The sequence below is a fragment of the Gymnogyps californianus genome, chromosome 7 (genome assembly GCF_018139145.2).
Source record: "Gymnogyps californianus isolate 813 chromosome 7, ASM1813914v2, whole genome shotgun sequence".
NCBI lineage: Eukaryota > Metazoa > Chordata > Aves > Accipitriformes > Cathartidae > Gymnogyps > Gymnogyps californianus.
This window is the reverse complement of record NC_059477.1, coordinates 44,686,526-44,707,305: the sequence shown is the minus strand read 5'-3', so window position 1 is coordinate 44,707,305 and position 20,780 is coordinate 44,686,526. Positions and strand designations below refer to the sequence as shown.

General features: G+C 38.5%; 1 protein-coding gene across 2 annotated transcripts in view; it reads left to right on the top strand.

The window, feature by feature from the left end:
- BAZ2B (bromodomain adjacent to zinc finger domain 2B) overlaps positions 1-20,780 on the top strand; it is a 168,841-nt gene that overhangs the window by 908 nt on the left and 147,153 nt on the right. The window lies entirely within an intron of this gene.

The window sequence follows — 20,780 nt, the reverse complement described above, 5'->3', positions numbered from 1 at the left end:
GGCCGGGAGCGGGCGCCGTTCCGCGCACCCGGCTTACTGCGGGCCCCTCTGCCTTTATCTTTTGTGCGGGTTGCTTCCTTATAAAGAGAAACAAGCAGCTGCAGCCCTGGGCCGAGTTGTTGAAATTTATCCCTTTGTGTATATTACAATATCCTCCATTTTTCTGCCCTCTAAACAACGAGCCTTTCGCCATCTTGGGCAAATTTTTATTCCCAAGTCTGTCCGTCTCTTTTAGGAGGGAAATCCTGAAAGTCCTTTTGGATAAGACTCAAAGTTAAGGAAATGTTACAGGGACAGACAGTGACGTCATGTAAAGTTTAAGGGGAATTTTTCCAAGAGTGTGTGCTTTCCCCCGGAATTCCTGATCTAACGTGTTGTAAACCGCACTTTAAAGAGAAAGGTTCCTAGTTGAGACAGGACGTTCAGGGAACATGAAAAATATGCTTCTTTATCTGGTGTCTGGTTTTGTAACACGTAGAGAAATAATAGTGCTTTTGGGTTATTCCCCCCCCCCCCTTTTTTTTTGTCTTGGCCTTTAGTATTTAATACATAATGCTTGCTTAACTGTTTGGTTGTTTAACATAAGAACTTTGGAATGTTTTTTTTAAATAACGAATCATCTGGAGATTTGCATTATTTTTGTTTACAGAAAGTAGTAATCTGACGTGAAGTTTACATGAAACACTCGGTACAGAATCTTCCCTGAGGAATAAACAGTTTCTGCTTGGGATGAGGAACGTGGAAATACACAGTTGTTCCGTTTTTAAATGACAGATTTGGGGAGCATATTTGGAAGCAACAAATTTGCTAAGTTATATTGTTGAAAGGTTCCGCTTGGAAAGTACCTATATATATATGTTACATGTAGTTTGGGTTATGTTCCAGATACTATATAACGTGGGTGGCAAAACATAGTTAGTATGCTAAACTCATTTAAAAAAAAAAAAAAAAAAAATCTCTTTACCTCTGGCTATAAGCTCTGTGTCAGCTGTTGTGAAAAGGGAAACAATAAAAGGTACTGTTCTGTTAATTTACTTCTCAATTGCTCTTTTTTTTTTTTAATCTCATAAAAGTTTTTCTGGTCACATGATATGACTTGGTGAAACACAGGGTACTTGATAAGGGATAACTATTGTAGGTAAAGGTCTGTTTTTCCATTCTTTTTCCAATACTCGTCTTGCTGCATATTTACAGTCACACTAACAAGAACATGAAACTGCCTGTATTTAATTTGCATTTTCTTTGTCTTCAGGGTTGGGAAAAACATTGACAACAGTTAACATAGGAAGTAATAGGAATAGCTGTTAGTACATCAAGACTTTTTTTCTATCCAGGTCAGTGTTGAATGATGTACCTAAAATGTCCTTAAGGTTATGTTGGAACAAATGTCAGATGCGTACCTCGAGGGGGGTGTGTGTGGTTTGGGTTTGGGTTTTTTTTTTTTTTTTAATCCATCAGAAAGTGTGGTTGAATTGAGTATTTGCCAGCTATGTGAATATTAGGTAGATGAAAATGTTTAAATAGTTGAAAGCATGTACAGCAGATGGTTCTAAATTATACATGCAACAAAGGTCTAGAAGATTTGACAGATTATAAAATGGTGAGCAACAGAGGATAAGTAGTTTCAGAAAATGATAATATACTTGACGTCTCATACCTATAATAAACTACGTACACATTTTTGTCACTGCTGCAAAATCAATAAACTACATAATATTAAGAAAATGGTAGCCAAGGTAATTTTTGTAAAGTGTGTATAGAAGAAGCGTTAGGAGTTGTTAAGGGATCTCTTTGATGTTCAAGAAATTTTATGTTCGTTTCAAGCAGGGGATATTTGTTTAATCATAGATGGTACCAATTCCTTGCAAGCAATGGAGTATTAATATCAGGTTGTGATGAAATTCTTCATAAATAGAACTCTCTGGAAAGTAAAAAATGTTTCTTCAGAGGATCAGGCAATGTTCCCTTTTCATTATTGACCCAGAGTCTGTTGTGAATGGCACAAAATAAGGTTTTATGACTAATGTATATTGAAAATAAACTAGAATTGTGGTACTAGTATTTCTCATCCTATTTTTTTTTTTTTTTAACTAAGTACCACTGTGCTGGGTTCCTTACAAGTCAGTGTTCCCACAAAAAGTAATTATTTTTAAGATTCGTTCTTGTAGATTATTGTAGGTTGTCAATAACATTTGTAAAATTATTTGAATAGTGTTAGGGGAAAGATAACTAAATACATGCTTTGTACCTTCTGGTGAGAAATAGTTGATTTTCATGAACATGTAATAAGATGCTTTGCATTTTCAAAAGATAAATTAGCAATATTTTTATATTATGGAGGGAATAAACATTGGTTGACCACTGCAGTATATTTGTTTAATCTTTATACTGACCTTATGATAAGAAGAAAGTAGTACAAGACTGAATTTTTGGTCTCTTTGGGAGACACTGAAAATGCAAATAAGAAAGTAATGGGAGTCTTTCTTCTTAGGTCCTGTTGCCCTTTTTCTCGTTTTCTTTGTTTGCATGTTTATTATAGAACTGCAGTGTAAAGGAGCAGATGTTTTGCAAAACATCCTGATGTGTTGCTTTTTCTTATGGGAGTGCATAACTGTTCCTTCTGATGCATCGGTTTGACAGCTGGTTGATTTCATGGAACTGCTAAGAAGCCATTAGTGGTGTCATTGAATTGAAACAGAACAGTCACTCCCAGCTTGAACTGCAATTGTGAACGTCTTTGTTGCTACTTTTCTTTTCCTACACAAGATGTGGAATATCACAGTTGCAAAGAAAAGGAAGTTTGTGCTCTCTGTCTCATCTCCCTGAATTAGAGAAAGGAGGCATTAGTACTTGACTGCTTTAGTTTTATAATATTCTTATAATGGCATATTTGAGATTGAGATCTTAGCTGTTGGAAGGTAGACTTAGCACAACCAAAAATGCAATTTGCTACACACGCACCCCCCCCCGACACAGTGAGGGCATCCCACAGTTCAAATCGCTTCACTCTTGATTTCCCCCCCCCCCCCCCCAGTCCCTAATACAGGTATCTTTAAATAAAACTAAACAGGTTTTGTTGGTGGTTTTTTTTTTGGGGGGGGGGGGGGTTGGTTGGGCATGGTTTGGGTTTTTTGTTTTGTTTTGTGGTTTTTTGTGTGTTTTTTTTGGTTTTTTTTGTTTTTGTTTTTTTTTGAAAATCAGCAAACTTTATTCTAATAGAAGATTATGGAAGAGTGGTACTTTGTGTTTTCATCACTTAGATAATTTGGCCCAACGAAGATTCCCAAAGTCTACCAGTTTTCTGCCAAGTGTGGTTCAACTTTAGAGTTAATTTTGTTTTACGACAGTACATTCAGTAAATTATGTCATACCACATTATAAACTAGTTTGTGATCGTAAATGGTCATCAGAAGAAATGCTGATGCAGGTGTCAAGGATAGCAGTGGTTTTTGTGATTGTTGGATAGTTTACAACATCCTGAACATTGACAAAATGTAGTAAGTATGTGTTGGTCAACATATTTTAAAGAAATTGAAAGTTCGTGGTGAAGATAACATTATGCAGAACTCAAAATTTAGGTACAGATGATCTTCCCCACTGCATCAAAGAAGGAAGTGAAACGTCCTCTTTGTGACTGACGTTTATGCTTTTTAAAAATTTTTGGTTATACTACTACATTTTTACTTTAAAACTATTTTTTTTGTATTCTTTTTGTGTAATGGTAGAATGAAAGTGCATCTTTGTTTTAAGTGAGTGGTAGGGGTTTGGAGTTCTTCCCTGCTTACTTTTTACTGATGAGGAACAGAAACAAGGATACTGTATTAGTAGGATTAGAGAAAATAATCCTCCCCCACCCCACTCCCCCAATTTTTGCCTGCTTATTTAAAAAAAAGGGGGGGGGGGGGGGGAGAAAAAAGCAACAAACACATCAACAAGAAGTCACCAGAAGATTTGCATAAGGAAAATAGCAGGTTCACATTAATTTTTTTATTTGTGTTTCTTAGTACTTTTATGAAGGTGAGAATGTATTAGTTTCACTGTTACACAGATAAGGACTCTGATGCACAGAAGGATTTAGTCTTTTACCAACATCACAAGAAGTTGATGGCAGAGATAGAAAAGCTGTCTTCACTGACTTTAATCTGTAGTGTGCTGGGTAGATATTTCCTTGAAAACTGAAATGCGTGGTGTGTTATTCTGCAGAGAGTAATGCTACTTGAGTAGGTAAGTTGAGTGCACATAGTTGTTAAAAGAAATTAGGACGATGTTTTCATCCAGTCTCTGTAGAAGGGCCAAGCAGGATGCAGTATTTTTCTGTTACTTTGTTTCTTAATCATACAATTTTAAGTGAAAAAGAAATATGTAGAACATTTACTCCAATTAGCACACAGTTTCACATATTAGCTGTGTTAAGTTCTTGCTTACACTTTTATCTCTTTGCTGCCCTAAATTTACACTTATATAGTGCCATGGTCTTGAGCTATTCCTTAAAAAGAAAAAATCAATATACTTTTAAAATTCTGATAGAGAATGTCCTTTGAGATTTAAATGGAAATAAAAGAAAAAAACTTACTAATATTGCAGTATCATTTCGATTTTTGTTTCTTTTTGGGGGGAGGGTGGAGAAATTGTGATTTATTTTATTGCGATATTAGCATTTAATGAGACCACCAGGTGAAAGTAACACTCTCAGAGCATGAGGAAGTCTGATGCTTGTTTCAGTTATTTAATGTAGCAACAAGGAAAGGAGGATACAGGGTTTTTCCCTACTTAGTTTAACAGAATTAATTTATGCATTTGACAAAATTCCTAATACCAGTTTCTTCTCTTTTTATGTGAATGTTTTTCGGATCGTGGGGAAAAGACAAGTATCAAAGAAAGTACACATTTTTAAACCTTACTTAGTGACAGATGATCTCTCAGACATAGTTTCTGAAAGTACAGACTTACAAAAAGATGTGCTGGGCTTGTCAGTGTCCATTTCATTCTTTCAGAAGGATGATGCCTGTTGCCATTAACGTGAAATCTCTCCCATTGCCTTCCTACCCACACCCATCAGGGCCTCCTGAATGTCTTGTTTTCTGTGTGTAAAGGACATAAGACTCTCTTTTCACTTGATGTAGGTCAGGCATTGTAAAGAGCTGAATGGGTTAAGCCTTGGTAGTTTGCAAAAAGAGATTGCAGAGATTTTTCTAGCCCCTGAGGGAGGAATCACACAAAACCTTAGAATTCAAACTACTAAAAATGTAAAGGCACCATCTGAAAAATTGGTCTACCTGATGGACTGTTTACATTAGTAATGGTCCCATTGAAATCAATGGGACTGCTAAGTATGAAGGCTTGTCTCAGGTAATGTTTGCAGTATAAAACCTTGGAAAAGAAGGTAGGTTTAGAAATAATGCAGTCAGAAGTAGTTTAGAAATAATGTCTTCTTTTTGGAGCCTCACACAGAACTTACTTCTGCTCTGGAGTTGTTGGAAGGGATAATGAAGAATTTTAATTTTTGAATAATGGAGAACCCTACCAGTGTGTTCTTGCGAATTACAGGAAGTGTAAGCTGGATTTTCTTTAGAATATTTATTAAATACAGTGTTTTAAAGGCACAAAATACTCTGCTTAGCTGTTCTTGAGCTTGGATCTCAGTTGTGAGACTGTTGGACGAGAAGCTAAAACTTTGAAATCTTCTAGGGAACTTTTTTTCCTTCGCTTTGAATACGTAGCTAACTTTTTTTTGATTGTGACCCTATTTATTAATCGATTTGTACGAGTGAATTCGTGTTTTTCTAACGCTGAAAGATTCTTTAATAAACAACGCATTGCATTTTATCAGATACTTATTTTAGAACAGTGGTGTGTGGTATGCAAATATAATCAGCAAAATAACCCCACAACCTCAGCCCTCAGTCTTTTCTTGTACAAAAGAAAACCAGTTTGATAAAAATTATTGCAGTGGTCCATCAGATGCATAGGGACTTAATTGTGTGGATTTTACCCCATTTTCTGTTCTTACACTTTTCCACAAGCATGCACTCATTAATCAAAGACACTGTACTCCTGCTGAGGGCAGAGAGGTTCATCAAGTTGGCAGCCAGTTTGGTGTAAAGAACAGTGTACTGAAGCTCTTAATGTGCTAGGACATAAATAAATCTAAGGTCTTTGTATGCAAACCCTGGAGGTTAATACTGTATAATTCAATGTCCTGTCTTTGTTTTTATGATTGATGTTTTTAAGTGTTTGAAGCTTGATGCAAGCCTTCAAGCAGGTCAGGGCTGACCATCTGATTGGCTGAAGCAAAAAAGCGTTAGCTGGGCAGAGGGGCTTTCGTGTGTGCTGTGGAGATTTTTTTTTTTTATCTTTCTTTTATTTTTTGGCTGGGAAATCATTGTTGTATTGCCCGAGCTGTTATAGGAAGGTTCTAGAGATTGACAAGCCCTGCTGTGATAATGGACTTAGCGCATGAAACGCCGATAGTTTGGTCCTATTTGTTCTGAAGCTTACTGCTATTTGTATCCTTAACAGAACTAACATGTAGAACAAGCAAAAACTACTGGGATTTCCCTGTAGAAATAGTGCTGGGATTTGGCTTTAACATGAATTGGTTGCATATTCATAATTTAAGAACAGCTGGTTACAGCAAGCACATAGTCATTTGCAAGCTATTATAAACCATTCTACTCACACATGGAGGCAGTGCTTGAGCTTTTTTTTATTGATCTACCTGCATTTGAAATCTGGTCACTGCAGCCACAGAGGCCTTTCATTTTAGCTGTGCTTGCATCGTAGAACAGCCTCAGTATTAAATATTTAATTTTAACTAAATGCTGAATAAAATGGTAAACTGTGAGCTTCAAAGAAACAAAGTGTAAGGGTGAGCAGTGACATACATCTTAAATACAAAATCTTGTTACGTAAAGCAGCCTAAAAAAGTAACATCAGCCAACCTTTGTAGTCCTTTGGTAGCTTTTGTTGTTCTGAATAAGAAATCTGTGTTAGATTTACCCAAGGTTACCTTCCTAAAACTGTAGTCGCTGGAATTTGTGGTTTTCATGCATTATATCCCAGTGCTTTTGGAGGAATACCCAGAAGTAGAAAATGTGATTATATTACACAAGGTGATGGTGTAGTAGAATAGTAGTAAGCATAGTCTTGCCAAGTATCACATGGAAAAAATAATGGATGTATTAGAAATGACTGTACTCTTACATGGGTAAGCTTATCTGTCGTTATAATGTGAAAAATACATACTAAGAAATATTGATTAATAATATATATAAGCTGTGTTAGTGAAGTTGATATCATCATCCCCCCCCCCCCCTTCGGTTTTACTTTTCCAGGTTAGAAATAAAGTGAGGCATTTCCACTAGTTTATGCACTTAGTTTGACAACTTTTCTGTATCTTTGCTTGCCCTAGTGACTGGAAATTCTAAAAGGAGAACTATACTTTTGACAATAAAAATCAGTCTTCCGAACATCCTTAGTTCCTGTGGGAATAAAAGGGAGCCCAAAATGCCCACTCTCACACCTTTCGATCCAGTATGTTGTAAGTTACTGCCTTATAACCTGGCCTGTAGATAGAAAGTATTGCTGAGGAAAGTTGTAAATAAAGTCTTACTTCATATGTATGAATCCAGGAAGATGGGAAGCCGTTAAGGAAGGTTCCTTACTGTGTTAGTCAGTTAGCGAGTTAAAAATATCAGGCATACATGCCTGAAAGAGAGTCTAGTTTTTCAAGCTGTATCAGTTGTTTTAATAAAAGATATTATCACTCCCTACAGCTGTAGTCTTTTCCAAGTAGTTACAGCAATTTTAAGAAGGCTAAACCGTAAGAAATGCAAACTAGTATTTTTCCATTGCAGCTCTGATCATTTTTCATCCTTGGAGTTACCCTTAAGCACCTCACTGCTTCTTTTCAATGTTGATGAAAGAGCTAGATCAGAGATAATAGTTGAGACTACAACTGTGTGGTTTAGGAGAAAAGTGAGGCAGAAGAGAAGAGCGCTCAATAGTTAGATCATTTGGGGACCCAACCTCTACAACAGCTGTTAATGCCAGAAACATTCTTTATAGCGCAGTTCTAAGAGTTTTCAAAGCAAGGAGAATTCCTCCTTACCAAGTCTGATATTAGAAACAATAGAGTGTCCCATTTTGGCTCTTTCAGGGAAATTACCTTAAGTGGGACTCTAAAGAAGTAAACTGATGCTTTTCTCCCCCTCCTTGAAACACTGAATGGGAATAGTCTACTTAGTAATCATTGACAGTCAGACAACAGCAGACAGTGATCGAATTTTTTTCACCATATTGTCAATATAGACCATGTTAAAAAGCTACTGTCCCAAAGAAAATCTGCAAAATGGGAAGAAAGTTGAGATCCAAAGTCTTGATCAAAGACAAAGAAAGGGTGTAGATTATTGAAAAAAATCACAGTAATACATTCCTGCGATTCTTTATCTTTCTGGCAACTTAGTAGAAAAAGCACTCTGATGTAGTCATATCTTGAGTGTATCGGAGCAAGATTTGGAGGATAGGGTTCAAGCAAAGTGGGTGGATGTTTGAACACAAAATAGGGATGTCCCAAACTGGTAAGTCTTTTGAATGGCATACTAGAGGCCTTCCATTTGGCAAGTTTGTTTGTTTTTGGGTTTGTTGTTGGTTTGGTTTTTTTTAACTTGCCAACAGCTACCAAATAAAAATAATATTAAAGGGTTTGTATAGTTTACTTGCTACTTAATGCATGTAGGAATGTTTGGAGAAGTAAATTTTAGAAAAGAAAAAAACGCTTAAGGAAAGAATATATTCCTAAAATGACAACAAACTGTTACTGAAGGTTCGCTATTGTTTGGCATTTAACTGTGATATTAGCACTACATTTTTCTGCAGTTGTCATCTTTTTTTCTTTTGTAGAAGTGCTTTTCAAGCCTTATTTTCCCCTGCTAAGGCTTAAATGTATAGCAAGTTGTCTTCACTGAACCAAATGTATTTTTGAACAAGAGTGGGAAGCATTGATTCCATAGTTGAGCCTTGTCTAGGGTTAGTTTTGAAGTAGTTTTTTACGACTGCATGAAGAAGTGTGTTCATCATGCAAAGGAATAGTCAGAGGGCATGCGGGGAAGGAAGGAACTCACTCTTGCTTATTTTAGGGTAAAACTAATGTTAAGGGCACTAGTAAGTGCAATCAGTTATAAAATGCCCTTTTTCTCCTGGCATTAGGAACTAAAAGGAACAGATCATGCTAGGTAATCTCCCTTTTACTTGTATGTGATAAAGTGTTCCAAGCTGCTCTGTATCTTTACTGTTTTTTTGAGATGTTTTCTATGTGTCAAGCTGTTTCTGATTATCATTGAGGGAAATTTATAATCTTTTGACTCTTGCAGATGCCGGTAAATTTTCAGTGTTAACAATTATGATGTTCTGGATATACAGCATATTGCAAAGTTTATTGTGTTGATATAAGTGGTTTATACAGAGTAGCATTTAAATGTAGCCTACAGTCTTTTTGCCGTCATGGAAGTGAATTACGTATTTTGAGAGATCTGTTAATAGTATAAAGACTTTATAATAAAACAGGCATGTAGGAGGGACAATCACTTTTTATTATTTCTTTGCCTCTAAATACTTAATTTATATAATTAATGCAGTTTTGGTATTTTGTGAAGTGCTTAAAATAAATCTGTGTAAAAAACAAGATCTGTGTTGATATATCTGAATGATATATGTTGTAGGAGTCATTTGAAATGCAGATAAATGGGATCTCTAACGCACTTGGTAAAGCTGAGTTACTTTTTTTTTGCTTCAGACATTGACCTCAACAGAACTGGCCTGCATTCTATTAATTTTATAAAACTTAGACTGAGGGAAGGGTTCATTCTTCAGTGTTTGTCCCTGTTGCTTCCAGCAGTGTAGGCAATAATATAGATAATTTGAGTGCTAGGATAGTTAATGATGTATATAAATCTTCATGTTCATTATATTAGGTTCTGTTTACACACAGAATCTTGTTCTTCAGTTTAGCAGCCCCTTACAAGTATCTGTTTCCATATATAATTTGAGTGATTCATAACTCAATAAATTATTTGTAGTTTTCTGCAAAAGTTTGCTTAAATTTTAAAGAGCTATTTGAGTGCCAGATTTCAAGTCTGATTCTTTATAATAGTCACTTCAGATTTTTTTAGAAAAAAAATCATATGCTAACTTCTGGGGGAGACCCATGACAGAGAAGGTGGTCCAGAAATAGTAAATCAGTATTCTTGGCCAAAAATATCACTGCAAGTTGTAATATGTTGTTTAGCGAGAACTGCTGATTGTGGAAAGCAGTGACAAACGCTTAAACACACATTTTTTTTCAGAAATATTTCAGAAGAATGTTTGAGGTATACAGTATTTGATGTTTAGAAGCAAAAGTTGCGTTTTATTATGTTAGGATTTAGTCAGTCTGGAGATGCACAATGACCCCTGTTTAAGTATAGCATTAGACAGATTGGTAGATAGTTCTTACCAGCCTAACAGAAATAAAGGAACATTTTAGAGAACTAACCTGTGTTATTTAGTTCTGTTACATATGATCTCAGAATGTCAAGGGTAGAAATGAAGATTCATGTGTCGTTTTGGATGTACTGTGTTGAAAGGTTTCTCTGGCTTGGTAAGAAGGGATAGTTACTGGTATGACTAATTGTCACATTTTTTTTCATTCATATTTTTTAATTCTAAAGTTTGCGATGGTTTACTTGGAGAGAAAAAAAGTAGGATGACAAGTAAATGACTGGTACTTATGAGTTGTTTGCCTGTCTTTCTAGCCATGGAAGGACATTCACAGAATCAGTTAATGCCCATTTTTCAGGTCAAGACTATTCAAACCTAAACTGTTCCCCTGAAAAAAGGGCATAATGGGCCTTTGATTTTGTGTCTCTTCAATTTCGTGAAAAGACAGTTATTTCTTTTGCAGTTGGTATGGTGATTGGGTCTGTCTAGCCCTGAGCCCATTGGCTGTAACCTATCCCATTGCAGTATCATAATAAAAGTTAAGATGCTACTTGTTTATTGAACATCCATGTTAGTGTTTATGGATCGAAAAATGCAAAACTGACTCTAAAATGTTGCATTACGTAGGCAAAGGGGCATCAGATTGCTTCATGTATATACCCAATTTTGTAATAAAATTTCACTTTCAGCATGAATTCACCAAATGCTTTATAGATTTTGGTTTACTGAAATTCTGACCTTTCAAACAGTGTTTACAAACAACGTACTTTACATTCATGAGACCCATATTGATTTCTGCTACTGGGTAGCTTGTCTTTACAATGAGTGACGTCAGATTTTTTGATGGCTTGGTTACAACGCAGGGGTTTTTTTGTTTGTTTTTTTTTAATAGGATGTGATTTGAAAGGACCTTATAGGGTACAGGCTGAGTTTATCTGTTAACAAAAAAAAAAAAGCTTTACCATGGTGAAAAACCACCATGCTTATGATAAGACGAAACTGAACTAGAAGAGTCTCAGGAAACTAAGTGGCTGTATGAAATTAATCACTGATGAATTTGAAGTAATGCACATGGAGCAGAGGGAAGCAGGGAGAATAACATGAACTAAACATACACAGTGACGGGTTCTAAATTAATTACCTGCCATCAGGTAGAGATTGGAGTCATAATGCATAGTTCTGTTAAAAACATCAGTTCAGCAGCAGTCACAATGCAAGTTTGACACATTACTGGGAGGGGAAGAAAAAAAGGACAAAACAGAAAACATCTAGGACACTATATTAATTCAGGTCACCCTGTCAAGTAGAATAAAAAGCGAATAAAACTGAAAGGAATCATCAGTTTTGGAACACTTTCCATATGAGATGAGAGTATATAGAAGTCTTCAGCTTGGGCTGTGACCATGTGCTATAAAGTCATGCTTGGAATAGTAAAGTAAATAGAAAACATTTTTTTGGCATTTCAGATATGACTGAAATATAATATTGGAACTAAAATAACCCAGTGAAACAAAATCCAGTAGTTTATTAACATAAAACAAGAAGTGGTGCTTTGCACTTGGTACTGGGTTAAATTGTGTAATCATCCTTGGATGCTGTGGAGAGCAAAATTACAACACACTTAGAATGATTAGATATATTAATGGAAGATGTGTTTATCAGTGGCTGCTGAACAAGGTGATTGAAATGCAGTGTTAGGTTTGTTAAATCTTCATAGTTCTGATTTCTGAGAGAAGGATATGTACCTTTATTCTTTCTCAAAATGTTTATTACTTGTGTAGATAGACCTTAATTCTGAATTAGTTGCTGTTAATTTTGTTTTTGTTAATATTTGATGTGTCTTTGATAATTTGTGTGGATGAAATAATAAGGATGCCAAAAATACGAAAATACTTCTAAGATTTAAATGAACATAGAGGTTTCTTCATGTTTTTATGTGAGGGATTGAAAAGTAATCATCTTTGGTTTGTGATTGTTCACCGCAGTTTTTTCAGTCATCACTGATTATCCTGTCCTTCATTCTTGGTTCGTTACTGTGCTCTTTTTGCATAGAGTTTGTTAATGTGCATTCTTCCATTAACATAATGTAATAGAGAATAATTTTATGTACTGTAACTTCAACCTTACAGATTTTTCCCGTATCTTTTTCCTTCCCTTTCCTTGTGTGAGTATATTTAGTCTTCAGGTATATCACGTGTGATATTTGTAAACTCAGTCTTTACCCCACCCCTGCCATTTAAGTATTTCTTTACCTTCTCTCCAGCTCTAGCAAATTAATTCTGGGGAAGAGGATATTTTCATTCTGATTCTTGAATAAATTCTCCTAACACCAAGCTGATAAGATGAGCCTCATATATTTCTGAAGTAGTCTGGATCTCAAATATTGTCAAAATTGGAAAGGGAGAGTTAAAGATAGCACATTCCATACCTACTTCTTAGTCCTAACGTATATATTTTCTATGTATAAGAAACAGTCTTGAACTAACCACATGTTACAGTGTCGCTTATATTAAGTATGTATTGGTGTATGTAATCCTCTCTCCAGCTAGCTGGAAACATGGGGGAGAAAAATAAGATCCTCGTAGGTTGTAGGCCATAACCTATTGTTAGTTTCAACAGAGTGAAAAACAAACCAGAAGTTCCAGGATCAAAGGAGAAAAGCATTCAGAAGGAAAAACTGCCCAGGAAATGGCAGAGTTAAGGAACAATGCATAGACCAAAGGAATACCTTGTATTTTGCCATATTTTACTGGCAGAGACATGATTAAAGTTGTGTCCAATCAGCAGCCTCATTCTGTTTTCTCTGGAGACAGTGGCCAAGTATAACTATGACTGGGTAGTACTTACTGGGAATACTTTTGATTTAATCTCTGCTGCTTGTGGCAATTCAGGGCTGAGCTGCTTAGAAAGAAAAAAACAGAAAGAAAACAGAAGCTGTCTCTATCTGTTCTAAAATAAGCATGGGACAAGCCCATTTATTATGGTGCAAGATATGCATGAGCAAATAAATGATAACTATGTGTATGGCAGTATATATGTGTGTTCTTATACAGGAAGGGGGAAGAAGGATTTTACTGGATGATGAAGAGTTTTCATGCTATGCAGATTCTTTTGTAAGTGAAGAGTTTGATGCTTCAGATCATACTTCTGTGGTTATTCTTGCAGACTGGTTTTTGACTTCTAGCACAAGGCCTCTAATGTTGTAATTTATGTTTATTAGCATTTTGGACTACAGAGGTCTCTTTTTTTTTTAGGTAGCACTTCTACCCTCAGCTGTTGTTTATCCTTTTTATTTTATTTGTTTTTCCTGATGCCACATCAGTTGCCATGGAAACAAAAGCAGAACTGGAGAACCAGCAGCCAGCAATTGAACTATCTGACTTAGTTTCTCCTTCTCTTTCCATGGGAACAGATGTTTTAGAGGGGAGGATAAAGTAAATTTCTCTGGCAACTTTTGCTTTACCTTTTTGTGACTCATTGACTTGGGAAAAAAGCACTTGAGTGGGATTTTTGTTATGGACTTGAGGAACAGGCCATGAGTACTCAGATTAATGTGTCAGTAGAAGATAGAGTTGAAGAGCTGTTTCATTTTTGGATTTGACAAGTGATTTCAGGATTTGATACATAAATATTGTGTCTTAAATTGTGTATGTTTCTGTTAAATCCTAAAACTGAACAATGTGGACTATAGTGCATGTCTCCATAAATGCCTTTCAGTCACTGATTTAGTAAACATTTGGTAGATGCAGGTAAAATTCCATTCAGACCAAACTGCACAGGTGTCTTACAAGCAAAATAACATGTATTTTAGCCAAATAAAGCATTCTAAAAACCAGTGACATGCCATTAAAACAATTCCTTTGTTTTTGAAACTTTGTGTGAACAAATGTTTGGGCCGTGGACTGGATTCTTATAGTCCTCAACTGTTAATCCTAGACTAATTTTACTAATTCCTAGAGCACTGACTGCATTGTTCTATTGTAAATTTTTAAAATTTTTTTTTTTTAGTTTAAGAGAACTTTTCAAACTATAGACTTTGATGCATTTGAATAGTTGTTTTATTTGAATATTTCTCTTTAACGACTGGAACTGGTCCTTTGTCAGTTTTAGAAAATTTATTTAAGCTTTGGATAGTGTGTAGGTGTTTGTGTATTAGCATATATAAACTTTTAAATATTTGGACCACAGTATTACAAAATGCAACATTTTCAGTGTGCGTAATGCGTATTATAGCTAAGATGTAACAATTTACATATTAGAGGTAGAAATTAAAGCATGTACTAAAAAATAACAAGAACATCCGGTTCTTCTGTAAGTTTGGAATTCTGAATTTGCCTTACAAGTGTTAAAGTCCCAAGCCATCTGAAACAATGTCAGAGGTGCTGGCATGAAATTTTTACAAGGAAGAGAATTTTGAACAAGACTTTGCAGCATGTTGTTAGAATTTTGTTTAAAAAAGGAGTTTTTGTTTATGTACAAGAAGTTCTTTTTAAATAAAGCTTTATGTCTTGGATGTATTTTAAATATGTTTTTATGAAGTTTCTGAAAAGGTCTTGAACACATAAATAGGTTAGTTACTTGGCCAATAGAAGTTCTTTCTTTTAATTGAGAAAAAATTGTGATAGCAGTGTAGTAAACAACAAAACTGTTACAGGAAAAGTACCGATTTCTTGTGAATTATGATCTAAAAAAACCCAAAAGGCAAACCACAGTAGGTGTCAACTCAAAGAGTATGTTGTTGGCATTATATTAAATGGAAATGACAAATGTCCTGTCCTAAAGACTTCACACAATGTTGTAAGTAAGTTGCAGTTAAATTTGAGCTTATGTGTTTGGCTGGAGTAATAAATAAAAATGTTGAAACTGCTGGTGTCCTGTGGGGCTTACAGTAGCTGAGGCATAGAGTTCGCACCTGGTTTAGAGAAGGCTTGTTGTAACTTGTACATAAAAAAAGGCTAAAAGAGGCCACCTGCTACATACAGTTCTCAGCCTGTTTTTCTTCTGGATCACCTGTGAAAGGATAAGATTAAAAACACATCAGAAACTAGTATAAACATGTTACTCTGTTTTGTCTTTTTTTGAGTGCAGCAGGTAACCTATTCGTGCTGTCAATGTGAATGACATAGTACTAATAAGCAGAGCATTTTGGGGGGTAGTTGCTCTCTGAAATGCAGCTTTTAAAATAAGAATATCTCAGAATTATACTTGCTATGACATTGCTCCTAATAGAAAACAACATTATTGTATTGGGTTTGTGTGGCAAGGTTTTGGTAGTGGGGGAGCTGCAGGGATGGCTTCTGTGAGAAGCTGCTAGAAGCTTCCCCTGTGTCCTATAGAGCCAGTGCTAGCTGGCTCCAAGATGGACCTGCCGCTGGCCAAGGCCGAGCCAGTTGGCGATGGTGGTAGCACTTCTGGGATAACATATTTAAGAAGGGGAAAAAAAGTTACTGCACGACAACAATTGCAGCTGGAAAGAGGAGTGAGAGTATGTGAGAGAAACAACTCTGCAGCCACCAAGGTCCGTGGAGAAGGAGGGGCAGGAGGTGCTGCAGGCACCAGAGCAGAGATTGCCCTGCAGCCCGTGGGGAAGACCATGGTGAGGCAGGCTGTCCCCCTGCAGCCCATGGAGGTCCACGGTGGAGCAGATATCCACCTGCAGCCCGTGGAGGACCCCACGCCGGAGCAGGGGGATGCCCGAAGGAGGCTGTGACCCCGTGGGAAGCCCGCGCTGGAGCAGGCTTCTGGCAGGACCTGTGGCCCCGTGGAGAGAGGAGCCCAGGCTGGAGCAGGTTTGCTGGCAGGGCTTGTGACCCCGCGGGGGACCCACGCTGGAGCAGTCTGTTCCTGAAGGACTGCACCCCGTGGAAGGGACCCATGCTGGAGCAGTTCGTGAAGAACTGCAGCCCGTGGGAAGGACTCACATTGGAGAAGTTTGTGGAGGACTGTCTCCCGTGGGAGGGACCCCACGCTGGAGCAGGGGAAGAGTGTGAGGAGTCCTCCCCCTGAGGAGGAAGGAGCGGCAGAAACAGCGTGTGATGAACTGACCGCAACCCCCACTCCCTGTCCCCCTGCGCCGCTGGCAGGGAGGAGGTAGAGAAAATTGTGAGTAAAGTTGAGCCTGGGAAGAAGGGAGGGGTGGGGGGGAAGGTGTTTTTAAGCTTTGGTTTTATTTCTCATTACGCTACTCTGATTTGACTGGTAATAAATGAAATTATTTTTTTTCCCCAAGTCGAGCCTGTTTTGCCTGTGACAGTAAATGCTGAGTGATCTCTCCCTGTCCTTATCTTGACCCATGAGCCTTTTGTTGTATTTTCTCTCCCCTGTCCAGCTGAGGAGGGGAGTGATAGAGTGGCTTTGGTGGGCACCTGGCATCCAGCCAGGGTCAACCCACCACAATTATTTTTAAACACAGAAGCCTAAGTGTATTAATTGTGACAAACAGGCTTAACTGTTAGGTTGGTGTCCTGGTTTCGGCTGGGACAGAGTTAACTTTCTTTTTAGTAGCTGGTACAGTGCTGGGTTTTGGATTTAGTGTGAGAATGATGTTGATAACACTCTGATGTTTTAGTTGTTGCTAAGTAGCGCTTATCTTAAGCCAAGGACTTTTCAATTTCCCATGCTCTGCCAGCAAGCAGGTGTGCAAGAAGCTGGGAGGGAGCATGGCCGGGGCAGCTGACCCCAACTAGCCAAAGGGCTTTTCCATACTATGGAACATCATGCCCAGTATATAAACTGGGGGGAGTTGGCCAGGAGGCGCGGATCGCGGCTCGGGAACTAACTGGGCATTGGTCAGCGGGTGGTGAGCAATTGCATTGTGAATCACTGGTGGGTTGGTTTTTTTTTTCCTTCCCCCCTTCCTTTTTTTTATTATATTGTTTTTCATTTCATATTATTATTATTATATTTCATTATTACTATTGTTAGTATTATATTTTACTTTAGTTATTAAACTGTTCTTATCTCAACCCATGAGTTTTACTTTTTTTTTCCTCTTCACTCCCCCTCACCCCACTGGGAGGGGAAAGGGGGAAGCGGCTGCGTGGTGCTTAGCTGCTGACTGGGGTTAAACCACGACAGTTGGCCATTCTGTATATGGATATACTGCGTTTAACTTTCATTACAAGAATAAGAGAAGTAGCAGTACTAGAAATTTCGTAAGATTGTATGTGATACACGAGTAATTAATTCTGAAGTGCTGAAATACATTTTGCTCTAGTGCAACAAAACTTTTAGTTTGGTGGTTTTTTTAATGCTTTCTTAAGAGAGGTTTGTGGCTTCAATATCACAATGATATTTTTAAAGGAACTTTTTGGATCTTGGTTACTTACAAAGTAAGTTTTTTATTTTGCTTAAGCTAAATTAAACAAGTCTGCTCATGAACTTAAGTTTGTCTCTAATTCGCATATATTGTGAAAATTAAGGCCTCCGGCTTGTTGAATATGCTTATTTTCTGAATGGAATGTATACATTTGAAGCAAAACTGATCTAATTCAGAGAACTGTTAAGTGAAAGTGGCCTGATGCAGTGTGCTTATTAAGACTAAAGTACTGGGTTAACATCGATTGTAAACCTTGATTCAACAAGAAGGTATGCATTTATTCCCAAATTGTGTTTCAGTAAAGGAGATAAACTAGGGAAGGTGCCCTGCTGGACCTGTTATTTGTGAACACAGAAGGACTTGTGGGTGATGTGATGGCTGGAAGCTGTCTTGGGCACAGCGATCATGAAATGATAGAGTTTTTAATTCTCAGAGAAGTAAGGAGGGCACTTAGCAGAACTCCTACCTTGGGCTTCTGGAGGGCAGACTTTGGCCAGTTTAGGGGCCTGGTTGACACAGTCCCTTGGGAGGCAGTCCTGAAGGGCAAAGGCATCCAGGAAGGCTGGACATTCTTCAAGAAGGAAATCTTAAAGGTGCAGGAGCAGGCTGTCCCCACGTGCTGGAAGACGAGCCGACAGGGAAGAAGACTGGCCTGGCTGAACAGAGAGCTTTGGCTGGAACTCACGGGGAAAAAAAAAAAGTGTATGATCTTTGGAAGAAGGGGCAGGCAACTCAGGAGGGCTACAAAGATGTCGTGAGGTTATGCAGGGAGAAAATTAGAAGCGCCAAAGCCCAACTAGAACTTAATCTGGCTACTGCCGTAAAAGACAATTAAAAATGTTTCTATAAATACATTAGCAACAAAAGGAGGGCTAAGGAGAATCTCCATCCTTTATTGGGTGTGTGGGGGAAACATAGTCACAAAGGATGAGGAAAAGGCTGAGGTATTTACTGCCTTCTTTGCCTCAGTCTTTAATAGTAAGACCAGTTGTTCTTGGGGTACCCAGCCCCCTGAGCTGGAAGACAGGGATGGGGAGCGGAATGAAGCCCCCATAATCCAAGGGGAAATGGTTAGTGACCTGCTACACCACTTAGACACACCCAAGTCTATGGGGCCGGATGGGACCCACCCAGGGGTACTGAGGGAGCTGACGGAAGTGCTCACTGAGCCACTTTCTATCATTTATCAGCAGTCCTGGCTAACCAGGGAGGTCCTAGTTGACTGGAGGTTAGCAAATGTGACGCCCATCTACAAGATGGGCCGGAAGGAGGAACTGTAGGCCTGTCAGACTTACGTCAGTACTGGGGAAGGTTATGGAGCAGATCATCTTGAGTGCCATTGCACGGCACGTACAGGACAACCAGGTGATCAGGCCCAGTCAGCATGGGTTTATGAAAGGCAGGTCCTGCTTGACTAACCTGATCTCCTTCTATGGCAAGGTGACCCACTTAGTGGATGAGGCAAAGGCTGTGGATTTTGTTTACCTGGACTTTAGTAAAGCCCTTGACACAGTTTGCCACAGGATTCTCCTGGAGAAACTTGACTGCTCATGGCTTGAGTGGGCATACTATTCGCTGGGTAAAAAAGTGGCCGGATGGTGAATGGAGTTATAACTGGTTGACGGCCAGTCACAAGTGGTGTTCCCCAGGACTCGGTATTGGGGCCAGTTCTGTTTAATATCTTTATCTATGGTCTGGATGAGGGGGTCGAGTGTACCCTCAGTAAGTTTGCAGACAACACCAAGCTGGGTGGGAGTGTTGATCTCCTTGAGGGTAGGAAGGCTCTACAGAGGGATCTGGACAGGCTAGACCCATGGGCTGAGGCCCATTGTATGAGATTCAACAAGGCTAAGCGCCAGGTCGTGCACTTATGTCGCAACAATCCCATGCAACGCTGCAGGCTTGGGCAAGAGTGGCTGAAAAGCTGGTTGGCAGAAAAGGACCTGGGGGTGTTGGTCGACAGTGGGCTGAATATGAGCCAGCAGTGTGTCCAGGTGGCCAAGAAGGCCAATAGCATCCTGGCTTGTGTCAGAAACAGTGTGGCCAGCAGGGCTAGGGAAGTGATTGTCTCCTTGTACTCAGCACTGGTGAGGCCATACCTCACACACTGTGTTCAGTTTTGGGCCCCTCGCTACAAGAAAGACATTGAGGTGCTGGAGCACGTCCAAAGAAGAGCAACGAAGCCGGTGAAGGGTCTAGAGAACAAGTCTTACGGAGAGCGGCTGAGGGAACTGGGGTTGTTTAGACTGGAGAAAAGGAGGCTCAGGGGAGACCTTATCGCTCCCTACAGCTACCTGGAAGGAGGTTGTAGTGAGGTGGGTGTCAGTCTCTTTTCCCAAGTAATAAGCAATAGGACAAGAGGAAATGGCCTGAAGTTGAGCCAGGGGAAGTTTAGATTGGATATTAGGAACAATTTCTTCACCGAAAGGGTTGTCAAGCACTGAAACAGGCTGCCCAGGGAAGTGGTGGAGTCACCATCCCTGGAGGTATTTAAAAGGCAAGTAGACGTGGCACTTAGGGACGTGGTTTAGTGGTGGACTTGCAGTGTTAGGCTAATGGTTGAACTGTATGATGTTAAGGGTCTTTTCCAACCTAAATGATTCTATGATTCTATAAAGGTGCTTGTTTATTTGTCATTTGTATTCCTTGAATTGGGGCCTGCATCTGCTAGAAGAAAACTTAAGCAGTATGTAGATCTCAGGTGACCCCACTACACAAGTTTACCATTAGATGTAGAGCACGTATCCTAACGCAGATGCAGTTAGATTAAGTCAATACATCTTAATCCTGCATAGATTTAAGTGTGTGACTGCATTCATAAACAGGCATTGACCTACTGACACTTAAAGGAGCTAAGCATGTAAAATTGTTTTGCAGAATCTCAGCCTTAAATTAGTCAGTGACTGGGCTCTTTTCATGATGTCAGTAGTAACATTAATGCTGTTTTCATACCTTTAGTAATTTGAGCTTTTTTGTCTTCAAAACA